Consider the following 21566-nt stretch of genomic DNA (forward strand, 5'->3'; position numbering starts at 1 on the left):
GACTCCGGTTCTGGTCTCGGCACTTCACAGTGATCTGGGTCAGCTCTCTGGTTCTGCTAACAGCGGTCTGGGTCACTCTGGATCTCTGGCCTCTGGTTCTGGATACTGCTCTGCTTTCTCTGGGTACAGCACTGCTTCTGGATCTTTCTGCACAGCTTTCTCAGGACCCAGCGCTGATCTGCACGGCTCCTGGATGCTGCTACCGCTGTTAGGTTTGCTGGATGCTGAGGCCTACTGAGAAGAGTTCTCAGTTTGTGGGTTTAGGCCCTTGCTTTGAGTTCTGAATCAAGTTCTTTGGAGTTTTAAAGTCTAAGGGCCTCATTACAACTCAGGCGTTAAGGGTTAACGCCACCGTTAACCCTTAACGCCTGATTCTGATTTTAACGCCTGCTTTTAGCAGGCGTTAAAATCCATGGCGCTAACCTGCCATGGTGCTAATTACGCCGCCGTAATTTACGGCGGCGTAATTAGCGCCTTCCCCACTCCCATTATGCCCTATGGGGCAAAAATGGGAATGGGGAAGGGAAAATGGGAAATGGGGATTTACCGCCCCACTCACCTTGGAATGGGGCGGTAAATCCGCCATCCACCATGGTGTAAACGGAGTTTACACCATGGTGGTAAAGTTGGTGCACTTAGCACCAAGGTTGTAATGAGGCCCTAAGTGTTGAATCTGGTATCTTCGGGATGTTGTATGGTCCGGCAGAGCGTGTTGCAGCAACTGGTTTTGAATGTCTCTACCTGTCCCAGCAGTCTCTTTTTATGACTTTTAAAAGTGGGTGTGTGTGCAGCATCACTAGCCAGCCCCTCTCTCAACTGCCCATTGGTCAAACTTTCCTTTCTCTCTTGATTGGGGAAAAGAAGTGGAGTGTCAGAGCGATGTCATTTAATGGCTTGCAGAAAGGACACTCCCCTGTCAAATTACACACAATCTATATTTGACCTAAAGACATATTTCATAGATACACAGTGGTTTGAAATTACATGCACCCATCACATATCACATGAGGTATACCCTGTTCAAACTCTGCTCTTCCTGGGGGCTTGCATTCAGAAATGGCAACCTTGGTTCTTCATTAAAAGTTATACACATATACACGGCCTGTCCATACATACGCCAGTAAATTCCCATGTCTATAGCTTAAACACAGAGTCTGTAGTATACATAAATAGCAGGGTTTTGCCCCAGAACATCACACAAATTGGAGTTTGGGCTTGAATCGAAGGTACATTGTTTAAATGAAGGCTCTCAAAGTTATACATTCCTGTCATTTGATTACAAAGAGTTATCAGTGTTTCTGTAAAATATATATTTTGCTTTCAATTCAGTTCTCAGAGTGTTGGAGTCCGCCTCCAAGACTTGGGTGGGTCAGTGATCACATGTGTCTTCTGGCAGGCAGGCCTTTGTTGACAGGAAACAGTCAAAATCAACATATCCTATTCAAGTGCAAGAGCCTATTGTGTGGTCTCCAGGAGGCTCCCAGCCAGTCTGCCTTCTATCAATCAAGAGGTCATGTGAGATTCTAACTCCTGGTGTGAATCTCTGGAGGTGAGAGGTTTCCCAGCCTTTGGCCTGTTAATTAAATCAGATTGTCTTCTGGGAACAGCATGTGGTTAAGATTTTAATTAACTCCCAGCCTTTGATGTAAAGGCCTCTCCTGCAACTCCTGACATGCCGTTTCCCTGTCAGAGTTTAGTCCGCTAGCGCTGCCCTCAGTCAAAAGAGGGTTCTGCATGCAATTTTGGGATCTTTCTTGGATTAATGCATTCTAAACAGGAATGGTTCTTACATGGTAGTAAATCCTTGCTTAACATTGTTTTGATGGGGCTCCTTACAGTAAAATGGTTATGTGGAACCCCACAAAAGGGTTGAATCTTTAAAGTGGTCCGATGAGCCACGATTTCAGCAACTTTTTGACATCCGTAACAGTGGATTTTGTTAACAAAGATCTTTCTTTACACTGGTGGGTGGCAGGTCAGGCAACCATTTTGGTGTGCGCACAAACTGCGTGGTTCTCCTGGATTCTGGCGCACATGTGGGCTTTTTGGCCATCTTGGATTTTCTAAGCCCACAGCACCAAATGTTGCAGCATGATAGCTCAAACGTGGGTCAGGACACCCAACAACACTGTACACAAGTGTACAAGTAGATTAGTCTTTTACTCCCATCTCTGGAACTGCAGAATTGTTAATCTCCTCCTTGGCATCAGTGGTTTCCAGATTCATGTGCTGCGATGGTCTGTACTTGGATGGTTCATAATCTTTAAGGAGGTCTTTATCATCATTATTCTCAGACTCAATGTGATGGAGATATACCAGGAACTTCACATATCTTGGCCCACTACACTGTGTGTTGTATCTCTTGGCTCATCATTCTCCACTCTAAACTGTGTGTTTGTCCTGGATCATCATCCTCTGCTGCACAGTGTGCTGTGTGTCCTGGCTTATCCTGCTTTTCTTCACTCACTATTGATTGCTGCAGATCATCCGTAGTGGCTATCTGCACCTTCCCTGCTTCTGTCCAGAGACAGTAGACTGAATTCCGTCCTCCAACCATAATACCTGAGCTTCTACTATTTCCTGTGTAGTAGATGTTGCTTCATACTCCAGCAATGCCTTCAATTTGCCATGCACAGCGCTGGCCTCCACAGTGCTGACAGCAGCTGCAGTGGCAGATGTAAAATGCTGTCTGGTCACACATGCCTACCCTTGCATGTTCAGGTGCTCCAAGGATGTTGGCAATGAAGCGGGTTATACTATTATGTTCCGCTGTCTCCCAATAATTCTAATACTTTTCTACTCAAGCAACAATTATATGGATTGACAACAAAAGGACAACCTACTGACATGCAGCTCTCTTGCTTACAAAGACTTCTAAGAATTTTCATTCTCCAAAAGATTTCTACTTATGTTATAATCAAGCAGCAGGTGTGTGGACCGGCCATAAAAAGATGACATTCCCAGTCACAGACAGTGTATGTAATCTCCTCTTGCCCCCAAGAGTTTTCTCAAAAGCAACAAATGTGTAATATATGTCTCTCTCAGTTACAGCAATTGAATCCACTTTCTTGCCTGTAAAGTTATCCAAGAATTTTATATTCAAGCAGCATCACAAAAAGATGATCTGCTCAGTTACAGACTCAGAATTCCGCTTCTTGCCTACAAAGGTTTAGAGGACTTTTCATTGGCATAAACAACTCTAAGACTTTCCATTCACGAAGAGATTTCCAAGACGTTTCTACTTAAGCAACAAGTACATGGACAAAGTGTGTGGACAGCCCACAAAGAGATGACAAACTTTTTATTTTCATAACGATTTCTAATATTTTTCACTGACATAAACTGACTTAAGACTTCCTACGTAAGCAGCAAGTATGCAAACTGGGCCCACCAAAAAGGGACTTTTAGTAACAGGCACTCGCATGACAAGTAAGATTTCACAATATTTTCATTGGAAAAACTTTGTATAAGTCCTTTTATTGGTAAAATACTTATAAGACGTGTCTATTCAAGGAAGAAGTTTTTGGACTGCCCACAATAAGATGACACACTCTCTTAAACCCACTAATTAGACTTTCCTGTCTGTACAGATTTAAAAGAATTTTCTGAGATTTTTGATTTCGAAAAGGAGTTTTAAGGTTTTTCTGCTCCAGCACCAAATATCTGGACTACCCACCAAACGAGTACACATTCAGTTACAGCTATTAAATCAATCTGCTTTGCCATAAAGAGTTCTAAGGGCCACATTACGAGTCCGGAACTACTGCCCAGTGGAATTACCATTACTGCCACTTGGTCCAGCGGAATTACCAACAGATTACAAGTGGCAGTGGTTGAGTGAATCCCCATTTTTTCAGATTCCATTGTACTCTATGGGGCTTTTTTAGCGAACTTTCCGTCATAGTAATTCTGCCGGTTTTACCAATTTTTGGGTTGAATGTGGGGGGGATTTACCGCCAGCTTTATGCATGATTTACCGACGCGATTCTTCTCAGTATAAGGAGAATATGTTGACAGAATTCTGTGGAGACAGTGCCAAGCTCGAGATTGCATATAGTTTTTGAAACAGAATGAGCTGTCTTTATGTGGCCAGGCCAGGTTCTTGCTTCCTGCATAGGAAAGTGGTATAAGTGATTTTGCCATGAAAAGTTTTACACATCTTTGTATGTAAGAGTGTAGATGCAATTAAATCCCCCACTCCAGGGCCAAACTCATAGTATGGCGGAGTAGGGAAAGTGGCAGTAATTCTGTTACTGCCACTTTTTTCCCACACCACCATATTCGTAATGAGGCTCTAACACTTTACAACTGAAGTAGTACGTTTGGGGACTCGCCATAAAAAGATGAATTGCACAGTTACAGATTTAAAAGTTAGATTTTTACCTACAAAGATTTCTATGAACTTTCATTATTATTCATACAAATAAACAAAATAAAAATACAAATACAAATTGGCATAATGAATTCCAAGATTTTTCAATCGCAAAAGGTTTACTAAGACTTTGCTACTTAAGCCGCAATTGTGTGAACAGTCCACAAAAAGATGAGAAACTCAGCTACATAAACTTCATTTTCACTCTTGCATACAAAGATGTGTAAGATTTTCCATTTGGCAAAATGACTTATACAACTTTTCTATGCAGGAAGCAAGAACATGGAGTAGCCACATAAAGACAGATCATTGAGTTACAGAAGCTATGTGCAATCTCGAACTTGCCACCATCTCCACAGAATTCTATCATCATATTCTCTTTATACTGAGAAGAATGGCACATGTGTTTATGTCATGCTAGCTCATCACTGGGGTTCTCTCCTCCTTAGTACTGGGACTGCACTGTCAGTTACAGCCACTGAATATATCTCCTTCTGCCTCCCAAGAATTACACATTTTTCTACATAAGAAACAAGTAGATGGACTGTCCACAAAATATGACACACTCACTAACAGCCACCCACTCAATGGGCTATTTTACCTACAATGATTTTTAAGATTTTCACTGGCAAAAGTATTTTCAATTTCAAAGTGATTCCTTAGATTTGCCATTGACAAAAAACATTGTAAGACTTTGCTTTGTAAGCAGCAAGTATGGGAACAGGCCACACACACAAGGCACACTTAGTTACAGACATTACATATAAAACTGTCAGCAAAGATGTCAAAGACTTTTTGTTGGCGAACTCATTTATAAGTCGTTTCAATGGTGAAAGATTCCAGAGACTTTTCTACTCATGGAAGATGTATGCGGAATGCTCGCAAAGAGATGTCATACACAGTTACAGCCACTAAACGTCCTAAATGCAATTCTAAGAATTTTCATTGGCAAAATGATTTGTTAGATTTTTCCATTCGCAAAAAGCAATTCAAAGTTTTACTACTTAAGCAACACATATGTGGACTGACCACAAAAAGATGACACACTTAGTTACAACTGAATGAAATATCTTGCTGAAATTATTCATCCGAGTTCTCATTGGGAAAACGTTTTCTAAGAATTTACATTGGCAAAAACAATTTTAAGACATTTCTAAGTAAGCAGCAAGTATTTTCACTGGCTCAACAAAGATGTTATACTTAAATACGGGAACTAAATGAATTGCTTGCCTGACGCTGCCACCACACAATTCTATCATCTTGTTCTACTTGACTTGAGACGCAAAAGCAGATATATTGATGTCATGCAAGGTTGCTACTCGGGTGCTCCCCTCCCTCACTGAGATGGTGAACTCAGTTACAGCCACTGAATATAATCTCCTCATGTCTCCCAGGAATTGTAAGGGCCTCATTAAGAGTTTGCTGCTAAATCTGGGGTAAGTCTGCCAATGTAACTCCAGACTCGTTCACCATTACCACTACTCCATCCCATGGCATTAGAGGAGGATTAGAAGTAATGGTAGGAGTCCATAGGGCTCATGGGCATTTTGAGGCGATTTATCATGAGCAGTAGTGCCGCACAGTAAATCTGCTGATTTTTACTGTAATTTTCACTTTATCTCCAAATATTCGAATTCGGCAGTAAAAGTGTCAGTAGCACAAATAAAATTTGTGCTGAGGAGCAGTGTGGGGTCCGTAATGGAATCAGTACTGTGCAACAAGTTCTTATTCTTAGGCTGTTATTTCACAAGTTTGTTCTTGGTTATAGACGTTCAATCTACCTTGGATGTATGAATTTCAGATTAACCTTCAATTATGTTAACTGTCAGAAACAACGGGAATTGTTATGTTCTATGGGGCTACCCAAGCAGTTACTCTCATATTGGTGGTTCATCATGCCACCCTTTCTGCTAGTGATTGTCTTGCAAGCTGGCAAGCTGTCTGCAACCTTGTAATTGAATCACAGGGCTAGACAGTGTGGTGTGCTAGCCCCCCGCCCCGCTGTTTAATCTTTACATTCACTCCTTATTTCTCGTGTTTCGTTATTTAAAATCTGATAGACTGAAATTAACGGGAAGGAATGTCTGTGCATTGGCCTTATGCAGATTATGTAGTTTGAATAGCTCATGTACCAAAAGCGCTACGGTTACTGGTTAGTCGCTTTGTGGAATGTATGACGTCCTGGGATCTTTGCCTTAATGCAAATGCTTTGAATGTAATTTGTGTATGCTGTTGCTTATGAAGACTCCCTCAATTGCAGCTGTAGGTAGAAAACTAGATTGGGTCAATGAATGCTCTTATGTTGGCATCACCATCATGGAAAACTTAGAGTAGGGTGCCCAGCTATCTACTTGTGCCACCAGATGGCTCGAATGAATGGAGCAATTTTGAGGTTTGGTATGACTCTGGTACGGTGTAACTTGAATACAAGGTTACCCATTTATCAAGCAAAATCAGTTTCAGTGGCCAGTTACAGGGCTGGAGTCTGGGGCAATGCATCAGTCAGTCCAATCACTCCAACTCAACAGATGGAATCTTATTTCCTGCAATTTGTATGTGGGTATCATTAGGTAGGTACACCTAGTTACTTGTTACATCTTGATGCCAGCCTGGCACACATTAGTGGTTTAATTCATTTTAAACCTTTGACATTTTGGGTGACACTTTTGAACTGACATTGTAAAAGCAAGGGGAAATGTCGAGGTTGAGTACCACAAAAGGATATACACCAAACACAGGCTTATAAAGATTCACAGATCTTTATTCTACTGCGCAGTTACAAAGAAACAAATTCAGATAGCTATCTGGCCCTCAATACATCACAGTGAGTACCAGCCCTTCAGTGTGTGGAGTGAGAGGTACTGGACATCTGGACATTCGCATATTTATACATTTCAGTAATAATGCCAAGCCCCTCTATAAGTTAATAATCCGTGGTCTAGAGTTTGTGCCGAGTTCACTTGTGGCTCATACAACAATATGCACACAGATTACTTTAGTTCACATTTCAAACAAGTCACAATGGCAAAAGTGTATTCCAGGAGTTAGCAGTAAGCCTTAGCACATATCCCTTCACAATGCAGTTCAGCCAGTGTCCACGCTCGACATTTGCATTACATTGTCCTCGATGTATATTCGTGGATGAGGCTTGTTGGTGCAGACAATCCTAAAACCACAAGTCATGTATGGGACAAGGTCTCATTACTCAGTCTAAACATTCGGCCCTTGGACAATCTAACCATTAATTAGGGACAAAGGTCGGGAAGGCTCGGTTACAAGTTGAAAACACAGTCCACCATTTTAGAACACAGAATCACATATGAACAGAAATCAAAATGGCGGATGATCCTAAAATGGCAGCGAAGTCGATCTAAAATCGGAACTTTGCAATGCGGTTTTCTTCGTAGAGCGACTGGGCTTAGGCCAATATACATTAGAAGGAGGCACAATATGATTTCCCATTTAACAAACCCTCCTTTTGGCCTAAGCCAAACGCTAAACTATTTCTACGAACTTTACGAATAACTCCACGTCTCAATGTCCATACTCCCTGAATCACAATCATCAGAGATATCAATCGCCATAAGGTCAGTGTCAGGGATTTCTTTCAACACAAATTAGTTTGTCATTCCTTCTGGGGTGCGTACCTTTTGTCCTAATGTTCCCATAGTCTGTGCACAACATCCTCCTAACACTGAACATAAGACAGGAAGACATTGTATACAGCAAAAAAAAACAACAGAATGCCTAGAATAATCAATAAGACTGAAAGTAACTTCCATCCCCAAGATCATAAGAAGTACCAGAACCAAACGCTAAGATCCCAGTTTCCCTCGGAAACATGCACTTCTGAACTAAGGACGTACAGATTTTGTATTGCCTTAAAGATGGTTCGGGAGGAATCTGGCACGAAAACGCTACAAGCAGACCCCACTAATTTACATACTTGACCACGCTCAGCCAGGATGACGTCTAATGCCATCCGGTTCTGTAGGACAACTAACCTTATCGCTTTCTGTTCTAAAGTCATGTTATAAAGTATGTCAGTGGTCCGGTTGATGGTCCTCTCCAGTACTCTCGCTAGTCTTCTGATATCCTCAGAGTTTAATAATTGCCCCCAAAAAGGTACGAAAGATTTTGCTACATCGTCCAGAACTTGTGATGAAGTGTCGCCATTCTCATCCCACCTTGGACGAGCTTCAGAGATTTCTATGGTGTTTGCTATGAATACCCCGGGTAACAGAATTCCTAAATAACAGGTTCCCTGCTAATCCCTAAGTAGCCATGGGAAAGCTTCATTACCGCAAATGAAATAGACAGGTTCGCCTACATACAAAGGTCTGTCCTCACTGGTCAAGTTCGCAACGTTGATGCAGCCCTTGAAATTGCCCATGGACTGAGTACCATTTCTCTGTATGCAGAAAGAAACTGAATCGGGGCAGTGGTTAACAGTGTAGGAAGGTGGCGTGGCATCCCTATTGCCTATAGGAGCCATCTTGAAAGAGATCAGAGATTGAAAAGGTCAAGACAGTCTATCAGAATGCCTAATGGAAGCAACATTAAGCTTGCTCCTATTTGCGAAAAGTGAGCATCCCAGGGGCGAAATCATTCAAATTCAATCCATCAAAGTTCCCCGAGATGCTATTCTTCCATCGCCCAAGGAATAGTGCCCTTAAAGAAGCATAACACGCAGTAGTCAAAGGTAAAGGATGTATATACCAGCCCAACCCCTTATCTCCATGTTGCGGTAAATAAGAGCAGACCCAACAATTAGACCTATTAAAAATGGCATGTGTGGCATTCATTATGAGTAGTAGTGTGTTATTGTGGTAACTCTGTGTTGAGAGTCTCTAGGAGATAGAGTGTGCAGATGGACGAAAGGTGTAGAAACAGTAGGTACATTTTCAGTAGGCAAGAGTTTCAAGAGGATGTACTTCTTCTAAATACCAAAATCCTAAGGCAATTACTATTGTGAAGCCGGATAACATGATTACAAGAAAGCAATACGTTTTAAGAGACCATGCATTCGATTGTCCATTGTTAAGATTGGCCACACAGTCACTTATTTGTTCCATACGAGTGAGAGCGGTTGCAGACATTGTTTCTTCATACGAAATACTCCAGAGTTTATTTGCTGGCGATCTCCTGATGGCACGTTTTCTTAGTCCTTCCCTATCCCTAGCCAACAGCTCTTCTTTGCAGGCAAAAGACAGGGCCAAAAGACAAGCCCTATGATGAATTTCCCATTGGCACAGACGTACCATGCAGTAAGTCTAGCTCCGTGGACGCAGATTGTACCTTGTGACTCCTGGTACGTCATGATCTGCGAACAACGTGTCGTTGCTTCCTGATGGAAGTGGTGGATTTGCAATAGAACCTGACAATGATGAAAAAGGATCTGTAGGAGAGTGTGGAGATAAAGCAGTTGTTTCCCCAGGACCCACGGGCTCACGGACGGTCTCCGAAGCACTCTCGATGCTGCTCAATGCTGAGTGATCGTTGGGAGCAGCACAGGTGAGATTTGCTGTATCTTCTGTATCATGTGGTTAAGGGACGGGAATCCTCTTGACATGCGACGCGTGGATCCAATGCTTTCATCCAGTCACTCGTACAACGGTCTGTGTGGCCAGTAGGACCTGATGAGGGCCCCTCCAAAACGGTGCGAGACAGGATGCTCTTTCGAAATGCTTTTATAAGCACCCAGTTACCAGGCCGAATGCTGTGACCTGGACCCTCGTATTTAACTGGGCGGGCTTCACGCACCTGTTGATAAATCAAATACAGATTTTTAGTTAACCAGTCACAGTAGTCAGAAAGAAGTACATGTTCAATGTCTCTCAAGGCCTTTGGCTTAGGCAGATTTCAAATATTAGCTGGCCTACCCATAACCACCTCAAAAGGGGAGAGCCCAGTCCTACTCTGTGGGGTGGTTCTCATTGATAGTAACATGCTCAGTAAGGCGTCCGGCCATTTCAATTTGGTGCCAGCACACGTTTTAGCAAGCTTGTTCTTCAAGATTCCGTTTTGTCTCTCTACCATTCCAGCACTTTGAGAATGTCTAGCCAAATGGAACCGTTTATCGATCTGTAATCCCGCACATATCTGCAGAATTACAGCAGCGATAAAATGTGGACCATTGTCCAACCAGATGACTCTTGGAAAAACAAACCTAGGAAAATATTCCTTAAGCATGGTTTTCACCGTTTCCATTGCTGTAGCATCTTTAACAAGAAAGGCTTAAACCCATTTACTAAAGGCGCAGATAACAACTAAGACGAATTTAAAATTGTTGCAACGCTCCATTTCAATGAAATCAAAGTGTATGACCTTGAAGGGGACAGAAGGAGGACCAAAACTACCCCTAGGTGTCGATGTGCCTTTTCCCATACTATGCCGTAGACAGATCATACAACTCTGGACAAAATGTTCAGCTGTTTTCGAGATTTTATCATTAACCCAGACATTTTGTAACATTTTGGAAATCTTCCGTGCACAGATGTGGGTGGGCCCATGAGCCATTGCAACCATCATTGTAATGTATCCATCTAGCAACAACCATTTTCCTTCTAACTTATCCACCCAACACCCGTCATCATCCAACCTTGCCAAACCCTCAGCCCATAGTTTAGATTCTTCTAATGTGGCATCAGCTTGAATATTCTTTACAGATTCAATACCCTCATCCATTGTAAAAACATTGGTGGCTTCCCTTGCAGTATACATTTCTGAATAGAGATCAGTGACAGTTTGTTTGGCTATCTTGTCAGCGAAAGCATTCCCTTTTCCCACATCATCTATGATTTCCTGATGCGCTGCGCATTTCATGATCGCTGACTGAGTGGAGAGTGCAAGCGCTGAAAGTAACCATACTATCAGCGAGCCATATTGGATTTTTGTTCCATGAGGTCAAGAAACCTCGTTCTGCCCAAAGTCTACCGAAGTTGTGAATCACCCCAAAAGCATACTGACTATCAGTATATATATTTACTCTAAGCCCTTTGGAAAGTTCACAAGCTCGAGTTAATGCAATAATTTCGGCGGCTTGCGCGGAATTATGCGTGATTCACTTGGTTTACACAATCGTGCTTAATGTGGTGATGGCATAAGCAGCCGTGGATGTGTCATCCGGAAGTTTGAAACAGAAGCCATCACAAAACAGCTCCCCTTGTGGGTCATTCAAAAAGGAGTATCTTTCAGGTCAATTCTGCCTTTAGTTTCTTGCTCTGTGGTGTAGAGGCAGTCATGTGACGTTTTGTCACTGCAAACAGTACCTTGCGGGAAAGGTAAAAGTTCAGCCGGATTCAATACACAACACATCTGAATTTTGATGTGCGGTGTGAACAAGATCAATTCATATCTCGTTAATCGTGCGGAGGTGAGGTGTTGCGTTTGTGTTCTTTTTAATAGAACATCTACAGAGTGAGGTACCATCAGGGTTAAAGCATGGCCTAGGACCATTCCCTCGCTCTGTTTTACAGACGCATCAGCAGCAGCGACAGCTCTCAAACATCTTGGCAAAGCTCATGCAACAGGATCAAGGGCGGAAGAAAAGTAGCCGCACTGCCTATTGTTCCCTCCATGTTCCTGCGTTAATACAGCCAAAGCACATCCATCACGTTCATGCACATACAACACGAAGACCTTTTCATAATTTGGTGTTCCCAAAACTGGTGCTGAACACAGTGCAGTCTTGAGCAGATCAAATGCTTTCTGGTGTTCCAAGTTCCACTGCAATGGCAAAGAAATGCCCTTCTTTGTCAAAGCCAACATTGGTTTAATCGTTAACGAGAAGTTCGGGATCCACTACCTACAGTAAGAAGCCATTCCTATCAAGGCTCTGACTTCCTTCTGTGTATTTGGGACAGACATGCTAGAAATTATTTTAATCCGTTCAGGCGTCAACCTTCCTCCCTCTTTTGACAGGAGATAGCCTAAATAGGCGACCTCCTGTCGACAATATTGGAACTTTTTGAGTGAAGCTTTGTGTCCATGTTTTGCTAGGTGAATAAGCAGCAACACGGTGCCCTCCTTACAGGCACTTTCTGAGTGAGCAGCTAAAAGAAGATCATCTACATACTGAAGCAGTGTACAAGTAGTAGACAACTCGAGTGTATCGAACTGCTCTTTCAAAGCCCTACTTTAAATGCTCGGACTTTCCGTGTACCCCTGTGGCACATGGGTGAAAGTAAACGAGCGTCCCCCTAAGGTGAACGCGAACAGGTATCTGCTATCCTTATGTATAGGAATGCTAAAGAAAGCATTCTTAAGGTCTACAACACTAAAGTGAGTAGCAGAAGCCAGGATCATGGTTATTATCATCGTCACATCAGGCACAATAGGAAATTGTGGAGCAACAATTTTATTGATAGCTGGCAAGTCAATGATAAAACGAAAAGGAATTGCATTATCACCTTTCTTATACACAGGCAAAATCAGACTATTGCACAAACTACCTGCAATTTCCTCAATTACCCCACAATGTACAAAATCGGAGACTATGCACTTCAAAGCTTGCTCACCATCAATCGAAATCTTATACAGAGGAATACGTGGCAACTTTACTCATGTTTTAAAATTATTTTGACAGTCTCAATTTGTAGAACACCGACATCATTGTCATCAATTGCCCATAAACACTCCGGAACATCACTAAATTCCGGCTGCAAAGGTCTAGTCAAGAACTGAGAGACAGAAAGTTGCTGTGGTGAAATCTCCAAACACACTCCATCCGAAGAACAATGAATTACCGTATTTAATTCCTTCAACAAATTCAACCCCAACAAATTCTCTCCACAGTTCGTAGTCAAAGGAAATGGACAGTGGTCTGTGAATGGACCCAATGTAATCGGTACCGGCGAAGAAACCGGACAAACTACTGGTGTACCAGAAAACCGTACAGAAACATTGGTTTGCCCTGGCAGTGGAATGTTTGGAACACGTGAATGGTCAATGGATCACTTCTGTGCTCCTGTATCTATCAAGAATAGATGTTTCCTATTTCCCACTATCATTTCAATGTAGGGAGCTTTCTGATTAACGGGAATAGGCGTTGGTTCCAAACCCTGCTTTGGGCAATCCTAGCGGAACACAATGTCATCAAAAGGAAGGTCTTCAGAGAGATATGCAGTAGAAGAATGATCAAAAATGCTTCTATTATCCACACTTGCAGACTGATTATCCTGTGAAAAAGGTTGCAAATTTTGAGAAAACTGACTTCTACCAGAACCCCCTGCACCAGGGCGGCCTCTGGATCTTCTGCCCATGGTACCAATGTGTTATTCGACCTCTGCTGGAGGATCGGGCATTGTGCTCGCCAATGACCCTCTTGGCTGCAATAAGCACATTGGTTCGCGTGTATAGAACCCAACGGTACATTAACCTCTGGAGCATACTGTCCCCTAAATTGTGAATTACCCCTTCTAGGGCCTTTAACAATTTGTTGCCATAGAACTTTGGTTTTCAAGTCTCCCTTTCTCTTTTTGATTCTCTCTTTTTCAATATTGGCTCGGTTTTCATTTTACTGAGCCATATGCAATACTTCAGACTGAGACTTAGCTTGCCAAGCGCTCTCAAAAGTCATAATTTGTGACTGGATGTCTGGCAAGAATCCACGCACAAATTTGTCTACAAATATTCGTTTTCCAGACTCTGTAGTCAAATCTTGTCCACTGAAATCTGAAAACACTTATTCAAAACGATTCAAGAATTCGGTAGCACCCTCACACTGACTTCCCTTGAACACAAGCAGTAAGCTTTTCCCAAATAATCCTTCTTTAAGGAATTATGGCTTTTAGTTTTCTGACTATTCTGTCAGGCAAAGTCAGTATTACATGTTGTGGTCTCTCGCCAGCTGGTCTATCTCTATCTTGTCTAACCATATTATCCCATGTGTCCCCTAACCCTGGTACATCATCCACTGTCCTAATTTTTTTCCACAAATCAATAGGTAGGAGAACAGGAAATAACAACTCTATATCACTCAGAGTTAATACTAATGACTGCAAGACAGATTCTATCTCTTCATAGAACCCTGTTGGATTCTTTCTAATATCTGGATTGTTTAATGGTGTTCACTTCCTGTCTTGCTAACGGGAAGTGAACAAACTGTGACACATAATGTGCAGGAATGTCATAGGCAGTTGCACCTGTTTCGGCATCAGCTGGAACCTCGACTTTTGGGACAAATGTCGGCAGAACCTCTCTCATAGGCAACTGAGAGATAGGAAACTCTGAACGCTTACTGAGCAACAGAGCTAAATCGAGCGCTAAGGCAGCTGAAGAAGTGTCAGATGAAAAAGCTCTCTTATAGAAATTCAATAATTCTGCGGGACAACAAATCTTTCTTTTTATACATTCTTCCTGCAGGTATTCTACCATTACCTATATCACTTTTCTCTGCATTTCTGGCGTATACTGACTATACGTGTCATATACTTCTACGGGAGATATCGACATGTCTGAAATCCATCTAATCGCATCCTTTGTGCAAATTCGTGTTTCCTCATGTTTCCTTACAGAAATAGCGCTCAAACTATCACCATCAATTTCTTCATTCCGTAACCTTTCTAACTCTCTTCTATACTCAAAAACCCTCTCAACATACTTATATACTTTCTCCACAGTATCTTTTGAATATGCTAACACATTCAGATCCCTCAACCCTTGTGGGAGACCTATATCATGCAGTCTGTTCCACATTACACACAAATGAATTCCCAACCCTTCAATAAAAACATTTTTCTCAGGAAAACTGTCTAGATTAGAGAGTGTGGCAAAAAACATCACCTTGTTCACCCCTCTCCATGCATTGTTTATCCCATGCAGTAAAATCGTGCTTTCTCTCTTTAGACAAATTATTATGAGTTACAATCTTAGATTCTACTCCCTTATCATCATCAAGTGGAACAGAACCACTCGGAAGAGGAAGAGTGGACAAATCTTATACAATCGGTAACATAGGTGCAATCACTGATGCAGAAGGCAAATCTACCAGACCCGTAACAGTAGGCAAAGGTGGAGGTGCAAGTGGAGGAGCAACGAGAGGAGGAGGAACAATAACCGGAGGAAAAGGAGCAATAGGAAGAATGATAGGAGGAGCAGGAATTACTACGGGAGGAAGAACGACAGCAGGAACAGGAAAAGCAGCAGGAATAGGTACATACAGAGGTGGCACAGTGGCACCAGGCCTTCGTTCATTTAGAAGTTTGTCAATTAACTCATCAGATACATGAAAGTCTTTAGACGGATAGATTTTCTGAATACCAAGTTAAAAAGCCATATCCATATTTCTAACTGACTCAGACTGTTTATTTTGATCATACAACAATGCTTTTTCGGCGTTGGACATGTAACGGCGCGCATGTTTCTCTCTACTTTTAAGTTGCTGCATAGCTTCTTTCTTCAAATTCTGTAATACATCAAATGCTGCAGGTCTAGCCTTTTTCTTTAATAATATAGACTCTAAATATTCTATACGAGGAGTTTCAAAACTACCATTGGTTGGGCACTCAAGTTCGGAAGCATGTCTAGTTTGTCTGTGCCAAATATCATTAAACACTATACTACCAATGCCGTGCTTACAGTACACAGTACACACCGGAGACCCCTCCTGTGGCGCCAGTCGGCCAAATTCCAAAGATTGTCTGTCACTGTGGAATAACGCCCTGAAGCCGGCAGACAATTTCTCAGGCATATCAGATTCCTGGTGTTACCTGGTCAATAATTGTACTTGCAAGAACAATGCGCCAAAACAAATTATCAGTATACTTAAGAATCGGGTCATGACTCACCTGATCAAAGGACAAAGGAGGTCCGATCGGATTACAAAGGACGACAAAGGACCCACGTGGTTGGTGATTTTGGCAAAACTGCCCGCCTCGATATATGGACCCTCGTCAAGATGCCGTCTCGGACTGTGGGCTCACCGTCCAGGGATCGGGTCTTCCAGTACTGTTGAGGTATCGTGTCTCATCCAAGAAAGGGGCCCCCTTTTTCACCGTCCGATCCCGGTCCGATACCCACGTCAACCTTGAACGAGCGGGCATCAATCTTGAGGGTCCCTATTTGGGCGCCATCTGTAAAAACAAGGGGAAATATCGAGGCTGAGTACCACAAAAGGAAATACACCAAACACAGGATTATAAAGATTCACAGATATTTATTCTACTGCACAGTTACAAAGAAACAAATTCAGATAGCTATCTGGCCCTCAATACATCACAGTGAGTACCAGCCGTTCAGTGTGAGGAGTGAGTGGTACTGGACATCTGGACATTTGCGTATTTATACATTTCAGTAATAATGTCCAGTCCCTCTACAAGTTAACAATCTGTGGTCTAGAGTTCGTGCTAAGTTCACTTAAGGCTCATACAACAATATGCACACGGATTACTTTGGTTTACATTTCAAACAAGTCACAATGGCTAAAGTGTATTCCAGGAATTAGCAGTAAGCCTTAGCACATATCCCTTCACAATGCAGTTCAGCCAGTGTCCACGCTCGACATTTGCATTGCATTGTCCTCGATGTATATTCGTGGATGAGGCTTGTTGGTGCAGACAATCCTAAGACCACAAGTCATGTATGGGACAAGGTCTCATTACTCAGTCTAAAAATTCGGCCCGCGGACAGTCTAACCATTAACTAGGGACAAAGGTCGGGAAGGCTTGGTTACAAGTTGAAAACACAGTCCACCATTTTAGAACACAGAATCACATATGAACAGAAATCAAAATGGCAGATGATCCTAAAATGGCGCCGAAGTCTATCTAAAATCGGAACTTTGCAAAGCGATTTTCTTCGTAGAGCGACTGGGCTTAGGCCAATAAACTTTAGAAGAAGGCACAATATGATTTCCCGATAACAACATCACTGGATTATACAGGCCCTTGTTGTCTCTGATATTGGTTGCAGTATAACCTGGCTGAAATTCTATGGCGGCCTCATTAGAACTGGTGGATTTGTTTTTCTATTTTACTAGTTTAAAATCTGTTAATTGGCATAATTCTGAAATTGGTAAATGCACAGGGTAACATAATTATGAACAAGATCTGTGTTATTGTATGGATAATCAAGCTTATTTTTTTTTAGCCTATTTTTAATGTGCTAAGGAACAAATATCATGTTCCAATAGTTAGTGCCTGTCCTGCAACCTAAGGACGCTTTCTGGTGCAAAGAGGTATTTGCATTCATTACCCGATACGAAGACTTACTCTTATTATTGAAAAGGCATGGTTTTTCAGCAGCATTTTTATGTCATGTTATACATCCTGTATATTTTATGATTCATGTATTTGTTAAATTGTAAATTATTTGGCTTTTATGAGGTTTTTACACATTGAAATCAACCTAGAGGCCACTAGGGTGGCAGTAATAATGTACCTTCCTAGGAGAAGAGAACTTTCTGCACTTTTGAAAGGGCATTATATTGTGGGGTAAGAATGTTTATTTACAATATGTAATTCAACAGGCTACATGGTCCCTCAGTCAAGCTCATTGTCAGAGACGTGAGTATACTTGCCACTTCTACCATATAAGTTACCCTATGGGCATGATCTTACACACTGTTACTGCCATCTATTGGAAGCATAGTGCCCTAATTTCTGGCATAGGGGTTTTTCAGAATGACCTTACATTCCTCAGCCAACATAGGCTATCCTAAAATATGATGCACATTGTGTCAGCATCCAAGTGGGTAGCTGCCTACGGATCGAATGCACAATGACCCAGAAAATGCACGAGGAAGGTGTGTTGGCTTTGATGTTTCACTTTGTTTAAACCTATAATTGCGTATGTTTCAGTAAATAGTGAGGTGATTCCCCTAACCTCATAACATCCACCAAAGAATGAACATGCAGTTAACTTATCCTTTTGGATAAAGAAAGAGGGAGAAAACATAGTGACATATTCTGGAACATCATACAGTAATAGTCCATATCAGACTGTATCCATCCCTCAAGCACAAGCACTTGAACCTGGTCTTCAAAGGGCACACCATTGTCCATTAATTGCGAGGCCCCAAACTACTGTGCTTGAAAGTAGCATTTGTGTTTATCTCTGTTTTATCAATGCAATTGGCATTTCCCCAACATATTTTACCACTATTTTGGCCCCAATTCATTTATTTACCACGAGTTGGCTGCTTGTCATTTGATGGCCGTTGAACACATTCACCTGAATGCACTGTCCCTGGTCACAAATGCGCTGTCAGGAGAAGGAGACCATGATGGAGATGAGCGTGAAGCAAATAGGCATTGAGGTAAATGTCATTCTCTGCCACCACGAGTGGATGAACTTTGCCTGAAACAAAACCAAATCCACCAAATTTTGATTGATTATCAAGGTCGAACTTCGGACAAACCTTTGGAAAAGTTCATCTGAATTTTGTCCGCATGGAATAAGTGGGGACACCTGGCCATAGCTCCTATTTAGTCTCAGGCAGCTTTTAGAGAGCTTTCAGAGAGGCAAGAGGTCATTGCTGGAGGCTGGCTTGGGATATTTATGGAAGCCCTAATCAACTGAATTGCATTTAGATCAGTTGTAGGAAGAAGACCAGGGAGCAGTAGTGTGTGACTGGGAGCCAGTCCAATAGTAATATTAACGTGTTGTTATGCTTTCCCAGCAGTGTGTGGCCTAGCAGTTTGGGCTTGGCTGCTACAGTACCTGACTGATTTGCACAAGGCTGGACCCCTTTTGCAATGGGAAATAGGGGCTAAAAAATTGTTGTAGTTTGGCTCCCTATGTGAGAGAGGGTGTGCCCAGACGTGGACCCCTTGCTCGATGCACCATAGGGACTCAAGCTGCACCTAACTGAGGAGGCCCAACAAGGCTGCAACATGTGTGAGGTGCTTGTGTTTCTGTGCTTAGGGGACTTGGCCTAGCAGTACTGGCTGGGCTGCTACCACTGGTGGCAGCACCTGACTGATTTGTATATGATTCAACACCTTTTGCAATGGCGCAGACAGGCAAAGAAATGGTGGTGTGGAAGGTTGGTCAGAGCATTGCAAGTGGCTCAGATTTATTCAAAATCTTCCACCCATCACTTTTTTGGTTGAACTATACAAGTGCCATTATCCGAGATTTCGGGACCCAGGTCATGCGCCAGTTAGAGTTTATCACTTTCAGCGATCAGGCAAGCCATGTGCCATGGGTAACACCTGAGAGGAGGAGCAGCATGAACTATGAGTCCCTGAAGGCAGCTTGTGGGAGAGGCATGATTGCCTGATTTTGCTGGGAGGGAACAGCTGTGGGATATTTAGACCCATTCCAATGTGCCCCACTGCATCACTTCACAAATGGTGAAAGAAACAGCCTAAAATGAATGCGCTGACACCTGTGCCCTCAAAACAAAATATTCAAAACTGAACCAGAAAAAAGCTGCACACCCTGCCACACACAGTCAGGAGGGTGAAAAACAGAGTTCTCACAGCAGGAGCATGCCAGTGGGTTCTGCCACATTAAACATGGAGCAAAGCAGCAGAATTGTGCTGAAAACCGAAAATACCTTTTAAAATGTCAGCTTTGCAACCTGAGCAAGTGCTGTTTTTGGTGCTAGATCAATTCATTTCCATTGAATCATTGAGATTAAAAGGGTACTTCCAGTGTGGCTCAGAGGAACCGGGCCTCATTGACTGACAGCTCTAAAAAATGTATCTAAGGAAAAAGCAGCCCAGGAACCTTTGTTTTCATTTCCACAGGAACAACGCGGCTAAAATTGCAACACGTAACAGAATTAGCTGTGCCGAGAGAAACTCTGAACAAAGGCAGGACACATGTATCCAGACTGCAAACAAATCCAAGCACTCAAGGGAAGAACTGATGATGAATACAATGTATGTGCTACATAGGAAAAGCGAATTTAAAAGTACTCAGTTTAATGTGCTTTTCCATGAAGAAAGTGCCTGTTGTGAAAGTATGTTTTTGTTTAAAGGTTTAATTCTTTAAGAAATGTCAAAGGATTGCTAACGTAAAAATCCACCTATAAAATGTGTTCATGTTATATGTTTAAATGAAAGATTGAGGTGAAACTTAAAGTAACCCAGTGTTGAGTTAATTAACTATTTAAAAAAAAATATTCTGCCTTGACAATCCTTAGCTTGGGAAAGGTTGACCTTTCACTGTTGGCAGGAAAGGAGTAATTGCTACTGGGAGGCCTTGCATACTCATGACAATGCACTTCATTAGGCATGCGGCTGGGCCCCAGGCAAAGACAATAGAAGGCTTGGACACACATCCTTCCAGGGTAGGGGCAGGATTTTGGGAGAGGTTTCTCATTGAACTAAAAAGGACTTGCCATTTGCTCACACTTAAAAAAAAACAATGTAAAAAAAAACCTGACATGTGGTTTTTGGAATTAAAATGCTTATTTTCCACTGAACTTCAAGACATTTAACTTGGCAGCAGAAATAAGTAAATGAGGGAAAAGTATACTTATAAATCTGAAATTATGCTAGCCATTTGAATACTGATTTGTAATGAGGCCCTTGGTAGGATTTCTTACTGCGAAAGGAACTGAAGTTATGAAAAATGAGTAATTACGCAGAAACTATTAATGCTCTAAATCTAATATTGTGTACCCATGTTCTAGGGGTGACTGCACATATATGTGCTGAACTAGGAATTGTTAGGCCAAACCTTTATGATTAAAATTGTCAAAATTTCACAGAAAAACAAGACTTCGCCCCACAGACTTGGGAGTTGGATGTAAATGTGACCCACAAAATATGTAATTTATGTATCTGTTTTTCTTAGAGGGCATAATTATATAAATATGTATTTGTGGGAAAGTTACATTTTGGTCCATTTAACTGTGTAGGTTTCCAAGTCACATCATAAAAATGACAGCCCTTTCTGTCATCCAACCAGCAAAAAGCATGGTGGAAACTGTGCTTTTGACCAATCATAGCCTTGTGGGTGTGGGTTGTAAGTCTGCCCCTACCGTAAACTGAGTGATGTCATTTGGCAGGATAAATAAGTGAACCTCACAACACACAGACACACACTGATTCCTGACTCCATCCTGATTTCTGCGTGGCGCCCTGTTCCTGAATTCTCCATCTTGTTCCTGATTCCAGATTTCTTTGCAAAGCCAAGGACTCAGCATTGCTGAACTCTTTTTCAGCTAGGCCCAAATCCTGAAGCAATCCCAAAACTTAAGGGAAGCAATTTTGATCCAGTTTGGCTTGCTACCATTAAT

Source organism: Ambystoma mexicanum, chromosome 1p (assembly GCF_040938575.1).
Source record: "Ambystoma mexicanum isolate Mex_15411 chromosome 1p, UKY_AmexF1_1, whole genome shotgun sequence".
Classification (NCBI taxonomy): Eukaryota; Metazoa; Chordata; class Amphibia; order Caudata; family Ambystomatidae; genus Ambystoma; species Ambystoma mexicanum.